This window comes from Ursus maritimus, unplaced genomic scaffold (assembly GCF_017311325.1).
Source record: "Ursus maritimus isolate PB19 unplaced genomic scaffold, ASM1731132v1 scaffold_10, whole genome shotgun sequence".
Lineage (NCBI taxonomy): Eukaryota > Metazoa > Chordata > Mammalia > Carnivora > Ursidae > Ursus > Ursus maritimus.
This window is the reverse complement of record NW_024423344.1, coordinates 7,754,483-7,762,157: the sequence shown is the minus strand read 5'-3', so window position 1 is coordinate 7,762,157 and position 7,675 is coordinate 7,754,483. Positions and strand designations below refer to the sequence as shown.

The window sequence follows — 7,675 nt, the reverse complement described above, 5'->3', positions numbered from 1 at the left end:
TTTTTTTTTTTTTTTTTTTTTTTTTTTTTTTTTTTTTTTTTGCCTTCTTGGCTTTTCTATCGAGAATGAAGTTGGGTCGTCCCCCCCCCCCCCAGTTATTTGTTGTTTTTGTAGTGCTTTCATGTATGTTAACCCATTTGATCCTTACACTACCCTGATTTAGAGAGCATGTTATTTCTCCCATTTTAGCCATGCAAAGAACAGAGGCTAATAGCTTTCCAGGAGTCATACTCCAGGGAAAGAGCCAGAGTAATAAAACTTTTTGGCTTAGGGCAGGTGGTTTTAACTCCCCCACCCCCTCTTTTAAATAGTTACTGATTAACCCCCACTTTTCTTTTCTCTCTTACATGTTTTTTGTTTAACGCTCACAGCAAGCCCAGAAGTCAGATGTTATTACTTCACTTTACATGAGATAGTGAATGCTCAGAGAAGTTAAAATGGCTTGTCAGGGTCCCACACATCTTCCTGACATCTAAATCCTGTATTCTGTCTAGTGTGGTATATTACCTCAAAAAATTCAAGCGGGATTTAAATAACATGTAGAATTCTGGGGTTTGTTTGATTTAGGCGTTTTAATCATTGTAGAAATAAAATTGAGTGGAATTTTTAGTTTAATTTGTTACCAAAAGATACAGAAATAAGATTTGAGAAGTCTTTAGGATTGGTTATTAAACACACCATTGAATAATCCTGTCCTTAACTGAGTTCACACTGTTCATTATCCCATGAATTGAGATAAACCTGGGTCATATCTAGTTTCCTGAAACGTAAGAAGACACTGAGATAATATGGCGACAGGCTATTATTCTTGAATCCGATTCACGTGTTAAAGATTTTATTCATTTCCTCCACATACAGATACAAAGCAGTTGATCATTCACAAAAATACATCTTTTTGTGTTTTCCCTATGAAAGCCAAACATCTTTCTTAAATTATAAATCTGTGTAGTATTTTCTATTTTTAAGAACACCAAATACAGCTCTGTTAGAATGTGGCTGAATGATTCAAGTCCTCTCAGTCTTTTTGTCTGTATTGGTATGAAACTTCAAGGATTTTGTCCTGGTAGAAAATTCATGTACATGGTAATTGAACGTACCATCCTTTCTCAGTGATTTTGTTAGTATTTTAGAAATGTTCAGCATCAGAAACATGAAACACAGAATACACATTATTTTCTTTTTCAGTTAATAGTGCATTTTTCTTGACCTTTTTTTTAAAGATTTATTTATTTGGGGGGGAGGGGCAGAGGAAGGGGGGAGGAGCAGAGGAAGAGGGAGAGAATCTCAGGTAGACTCCCTGCTGAGTGTAGAGCTAGGCGCAGGGCTCAGATGCAGGGCCTGGTCTCACGACCCTGAGATCATGACCTGAGCCAATCGAGAGTCGGACACTTAACCCGCTGAGCCACCCAGGCGCCCCTTGAACTTAGTCTTTAATATATTGTATGTGCTCTTAGTTTGGGCTGCTGTAACAAAAGTACCATAGACTGGGTGGCTTAAACGAGAGATGGGTATTTCTCGCAGTTCTGGAGGCTGAGAAATTCAAGAGTAACGTGCTGGCAGCTTCAGTGTCTGATGCGGGCCGTCTTCCTGGTTTGTAGGTGGCTGCGTTCGTGCTGCGTCCCCACATGGTGAAGAGAGAAGCACGCTCTCTCATGTCTCTTCTTAAAAGGGCACTAATCCCCGTCTTCAAGACCTAAAGGTCCTCCCAAGGCCCCATTTCCAAAGAGCATCACATTGGGGGTTAGGGTTTCAACATGTGAATTTTGGTGGAGGTACACGCGTGTGGTCCTCAACGTGACCTTTAAGTGTGCAGTGACTTTCTAAATTTAGATGAAGTCATGCTGAACACAGAGCTCAAGTTACTGTGTTTTGAAAGTTGTGTATGTGTGGCTTTGTGTGTTTGCTTGTCAAAGCTGGGATGTTTTTACAGTGTTTATTATTTTTTAGTAATTCAATATTTTCTGAAAAATTTTTATATGTTTAGGCAGAGTAAATTGATGTATAATAGACTTCTTAAATATTTTGTTCAATGAAACTGATTCCAGGATGAGTATTCCAGACTTATTTTCTCATAGTTTTGTTTCATTTTTCTGTGCCTCAGAAACAATATTTAATGGCAAAGCATGTTTATTATTTGATGTTGCTGGCATTTTGTGTCTTTTGAAATATAGTTTTGCCTTTTGATTTTTTTCCTGATAATTTTGTAGAGGAGAGCATACAAATTAAAGAGGATTTAGTGGGTTGCTTAATTGCTTAACTCTCCTTCTGAGATTGTGTTTGCTGTTTTTTGTTTTGTTTTGTTTTGTTTTTTGTTTTAATCTCTGGAACAAATGAATGTTGCCCATTTCAGAATTTCCACTAACTTTCACTGTTGGACTGTTGTTCTTAAATCAGTTTTCTTCCGTGATATGCTGTAAATAAACTTCATGTTTTGTATTTTCAGTAGATATTAGCTCCATATTGTGTTAACTGCTGATACTTTATATAACTAATCATTTTGATATTACTTGGGAAGAATCTATTTTAATTTCAGTAATAGATTTTTGTTTTCAAAATTTTAATTCACGTTACCTAGTCCTAGCATATGAGAACTGTAGCGTAGTACTTTTACAGTGTGATAACACTTGCTCCATAAATGTGTTATTCTTGATGATGGGAAACTAGTTGAATGTTTGAATTGATTAGTTATTATATATTTAGCTTCTGCTGAGTGCCAGAAACCAGTGGAGAAGACGAACAATCATGTAATATAATGTATTATAGCCATGAAAAAAAAATAAAGCATGGAAAGGTAGTTAATCAGTTAGTTGAGAGAGTTGAAGTGAGAAGCCATTGGAAGGCCCGAGGCATAATCGTTCCAAGCTGATAAAATAGAAATTGCAGTTGCCCTGAGTGCTTGAAGGATGACAAGGAAATTAATGTGGCTAGAGTGGAGTAAGATGAAGATGGAGAAAAAAGGGAAGGGCCTAGTGCTTGGATTTTATTTTGAAAGCCACGGCAAGCCGTTGGAGGGTGCTGAGCAGGGGGTGAGCTGTTCTGATCTGCATTAGGAAGAGATCCCTCTGGCTGCTGGTGGTATGGTGGTGGGATCGAGTGGGCATGGGCCGCGTGAGTACACGCAGGTAGACAGCCAGGAGGCCGTCGCACTACTATAGGTAAGTAATGAGGCCCTCTATCTCACACTGCTAACTTCCTATAGAAGAATTACAACATGGACCGATGGTCTAATTCTGGGCTAGCTGGCAGTGGCTCAGCTTGGGACCATTTCAGGTGGGTTTGACAGTCCCATCAGCGGCACTTGTAGCTGTGAGCGTTCCGAGCGTTCTGACTCACTGAATCTTAGCAGCACACATAGTTCGCACTGTTGTTTGGGGCCAGATTTATTCTCCTGTCATCGTAGCTGTTTCAGCCCCTGTCGTTCATTTGGTTCGCTCATTCATTCATTCGTTCATTTGTTCATTCATAAAATGTCAAGCTCATCTAAATATGTGGCAGGCACTGTTCCGGGTGCTGGGGAATACAGCAGTGAATGAGATAGAAAGGATCCTTAATCTCAAGAAACCTGTGTGTACATAGCGATGCTTCAGCTGATGTAGAGAGATACTAATATAAGTATAGAAGTATATGTATTTAAGGATTGGTCTTCCTTAAGTGAGGAAATAATTACAAGTAACACCCACTAAGTAGATTTGAGTGAATAATTTCCCATACTCATTTTAATCCTTTTTCCTCCCAAAGAGCATAAAAGATTATTTTGTGTAATGAAAGCTACCTGTTTCTGAATTATGAAGAACACATAACGTTTTTATGCATGGATTTAGTTTTCATTTTTTTTTGCATTAATGTTGCAGCTGTATTGGTACTTTAATAATTTATACCTTTCATATACATTTATTTAATAATGAAATTGTCTGTCTCTCCCACTAGACTGTCAGTTCCATGATGGAGGGAACCCATTTGTTTTTGCTCACCATTGTATTCCCAGCACATAATCCAGTTCCTGGCACATAGTAGGTGCTTACTAAATATTTGATGAGTGAGTGAATGAATGAGTGAATTTGTCTAATTTGCCAAAGCAACTTTGAAGTCCACCTTTCCCATCATGCCACTTAGCAGAGAAGAAAGCAAACCATAAGGAAACCAAGATTTTAGAAATTATGTAATACACTTTACGGGGATTGTCTGCGGCCATTTAGTTGATGTTGTTTTGATGTTTATGTGGTCCTGGTTGAAGTTTTTAAATCGGTATTGGCTACTTTTAGGCACAGCGAGAGTCTGGCACATTCAGCATACTGTTTTTATAGAAAATGGACTATAAATTATTTTAAATATTTCAACAAAATGCTTGAAGAGTATTTTCTGGTTTACTTTACATCTCGTTTCCAGGGGAGCATTCAAGTCAGTTGAGGTACGTCTGTGAATGTGATGTCATTGTTCTGTGTTAAAAGAACATCCAAAAAAAGATGTTTCAAGTTTTTAAAAAACAAAAACATTTGCACATTTTTGCTTTACAAATTATTTTGAAAGACATGCATAGATGCTAAAATTTTAAACAGGATTTTCTTTTTTCTTAACCAGAAAAATTTTTATTTAGATCTTTTTAGTTATTTTTTAATTTTGTAGTTAATTTTAAATATTTATGGGAAAAATGTATTCTTTAAAACTTTGGTTATAAAGAACTTGATTTGGTGGAAAAGAGCCTATGTTGAACTGTGGCGTTGAGCCAGCAGATAGAGATCCACTGCAGTGAATTGTTCATATCTCACTTTCACTAGGCCCTTAGAGTGTTGATAACGTATTTTTACTGGTCCTCTCCCACTGTCCTTCCTTTTAGATTCCTCCCGGATTTTTCCAATTTGTTTGTACTTTCCTTGAGCCCCCTAATCAACTCTAGCATATTTCCTTCTAGTTCTTAGCAGACCTGGATGGTTCTAGATTTGTGACCTGGGGATGGGTAAGTGAGAGGTGACAAGGAGACTTTAAAGGGTATCCTATGCACTTCTGGAAGCTGCCTGGACACTCAGAGTGTCAGGGTTGGTGAGGGAGTCGGGATGGACAAAGAAACCATGAATCAGGCCGTCAGTGGGTGAGGGGAAGTTGACAGATGACCACAGAAAGAAGGGGGTTGAGGGTAGTATGGCCAGATCTTAATAGCTTTTTGACAGAGGGTGAGTTTTTCACATGCAAAGGAAAGTGTAATGATTGAGAAGTGGCTGCAGAGAACTTAGAAATGCCAAAGATTGAAGAGATGTGGAGTTTAGAACAGAAAGTTGTTTCTGGAGCGAACAGCAGAAAGGGTTGAGAAAGAAGGAAATCCCAAGGATGAGGAAGGACATAAGGAACAATAAACGGCTGAGTGTAGTAGAGGATGGGAGAGTGGGGTTGGGAGGTAGACTCGTATTTTCAGGGATGAAGGCTCATTGCATTGAGAGGCAAGGTGAAAGGTAATTGACTTCAGTTATCCCAGCGTTGGCCTAGACCGTCCAGTGGTGGAACCATCTAAGAGTTCTGAGCATGACTTGGTTTGGTCTCAGGGAGATGGAGTAGACGGCCAGGAGGTTTTGCAGTGAGCTGTGTCACAGTGTTGGGAGTGACACGTGGACTTCTGCTGGGAACAGGGGATGGGGAATGGTGTCACCGTGCTTGGATCTATCCCTCATGGGCAAAAACCACTGGACACACAGAATACCAAATTATCATCAGTTAGATGTTAAGTCCACATAGGCTATGCAGTATCAGTTAGGACTTGGGCTTTTATTGTTCTAAAAAATAACATAAGGAGTTTGTTTAAGGCTAATCAGATCCCTTAGGACAAGCTTATAGCAGAGAAATGAAGTGCGGCTCTAACTGCATTAATATTATTGTGTTTGATTTGAAATCCAAGAAAGAGGTTAAATAAATTGCCTGTGACATACATGTAATTAAAGGTAGAACCGTCCTAGGAATCCAGACAATCTTGTTCTAGCAGCTGCACCTTAAATCTGAGGCTTTTTAAAGGTCTTATTGACACCAAGATTAAAATCAGTCTTTACCTTCTTTGAGTATACCTCCCAGATCCACATTTTCACTTGTTCCCATTCTGTTTGCACGGTAACTTTGCAAAGGAAGATGGTGTTCCATTTTACAGACTAGAAAATCAAGGCCTTTTTCATTACTAGGAGGTTGAATGTTCACTCATGTTTCTTAGCCTTCTGAATTTTGTTTCTATAAATTGTTGATTTCCATACGTTGTATTTCCTTTTGTATAAGCTCTTTTATGTGTTGCAGATGTTAATAGTTTTTGTCTTATGGAATCTTTTTAACTTTTTCAATGATTTCTGATGCACAGAACTTAATTTTATGCAGTCATAACTGGCTCTTCTAAAAATGTGATTTTTTGTTCTTTTTATCTTAGACTTTCCCTAAGTTTTGTTCCTAATTTGTCGTCTTTCATTTAAAAAATGTTAGCTGTAATCTTTCTAAAATTTACTAAATGCGTGTCAAGGATCCAAAGGTAAAATTTTGCTGACCAGGTCGTCTGCTCCGTGTGTGTTTGATGGCTAAGCCGCAGGTGCCGTTGTGTGCCTGGGTCTCCCAGGCATGCTGCTTTGTATGCAGCTCGTGGCGTCGGACTGCCTGGCTTGTATCCTGGGCCTGCCACTTCCCGGCAGCATGACTTTCCCTCTCTGATCCCATTCCCTCATTTGGAAGAGGACAATAACAGTGTCACGGAGTTGTTAAAAAGATCAAATGCGATACTGCCTGTGAAGTCCTTACCTTTCCGTTTCAGGTTGCGTGATGTCAAGCGTGGGGGTATAAAGCATTTTATGTTAGTGACTGTTTTTCCATGATATTTATTCATTTGTATAGTTACAGGGAACATTTCATAGAGTTGTAAAAACTCACATTTTAGAGATTATCCGGAATAGATAATTTGTGATACCCTTGTTTCCTATACCCGACTGCAGATCAGAGTCGCCTGGAGGAACTTTGAAAAGTCCCAGGTTCCAGGCCTCACCTCTGACTGAATCCCTAGGATGCGTGGCCCAGTCATCATCATTTCCACAACCTTTCTGTGTAGTTCTTACCCAATTGGCTTCGCATTGGCAAGAGGTTGTCCAGCTTCTGTTTTAAAACGTGCTGTGTCAAATAAATAAAGAATAAAACTTGCTGTGTCATAATCTTTGTGGAATAAGATGAGCTAATAAGAAGCAGTTGTTTCTTTTTTTTTTTAAGATTTTACTCATTTATTTGACAGAGGCAGCGAGAGAGGGAACAAGCAGGGGGAGTTGGAGAGGGAGAAGCAGGCTTGCAGCTGAGCAGTAGCCCAACGGGGCGGGGGGGGTGGCCTCGATCCCAGAACATTGGGATCATGACCTGAGCCAAAGGCAAATGCTTAATGACTGAGCCACCCAGGCACCCCAAGAAGCAATTGTTTCTGATCTCTTCCATATATTATATAAATGTATGAGGGTAGGTTTTGCCCTTTTCTCGTGGATCACCTAGTATTGTTGCTTTAAAAAGAAGATTCTCGTTCATCTTAATTGTATTTTCTCCAAGTTTAGTCATAATTTTATGTGAAAGATAATCTGTTTCTTGTACATGACTGACAATACCAAACATTTGTGCTTAGTTCTGATAGAATATTGGATATTTGTTTTAAATTTAGTTTTAATCATAAGTTTTTAACTCTGAA

At 38.9% G+C, this 7,675-nt stretch overlaps 1 protein-coding gene across 1 annotated transcript in view; it reads left to right on the top strand.

Annotated features, from left to right (window-relative positions):
• The window catches only part of USP12 (ubiquitin specific peptidase 12), a 98,661-nt gene that overhangs the window by 68,893 nt on the left and 22,093 nt on the right, over positions 1-7,675 (top strand). The gene's annotated exons all lie outside the window — the stretch shown is intronic.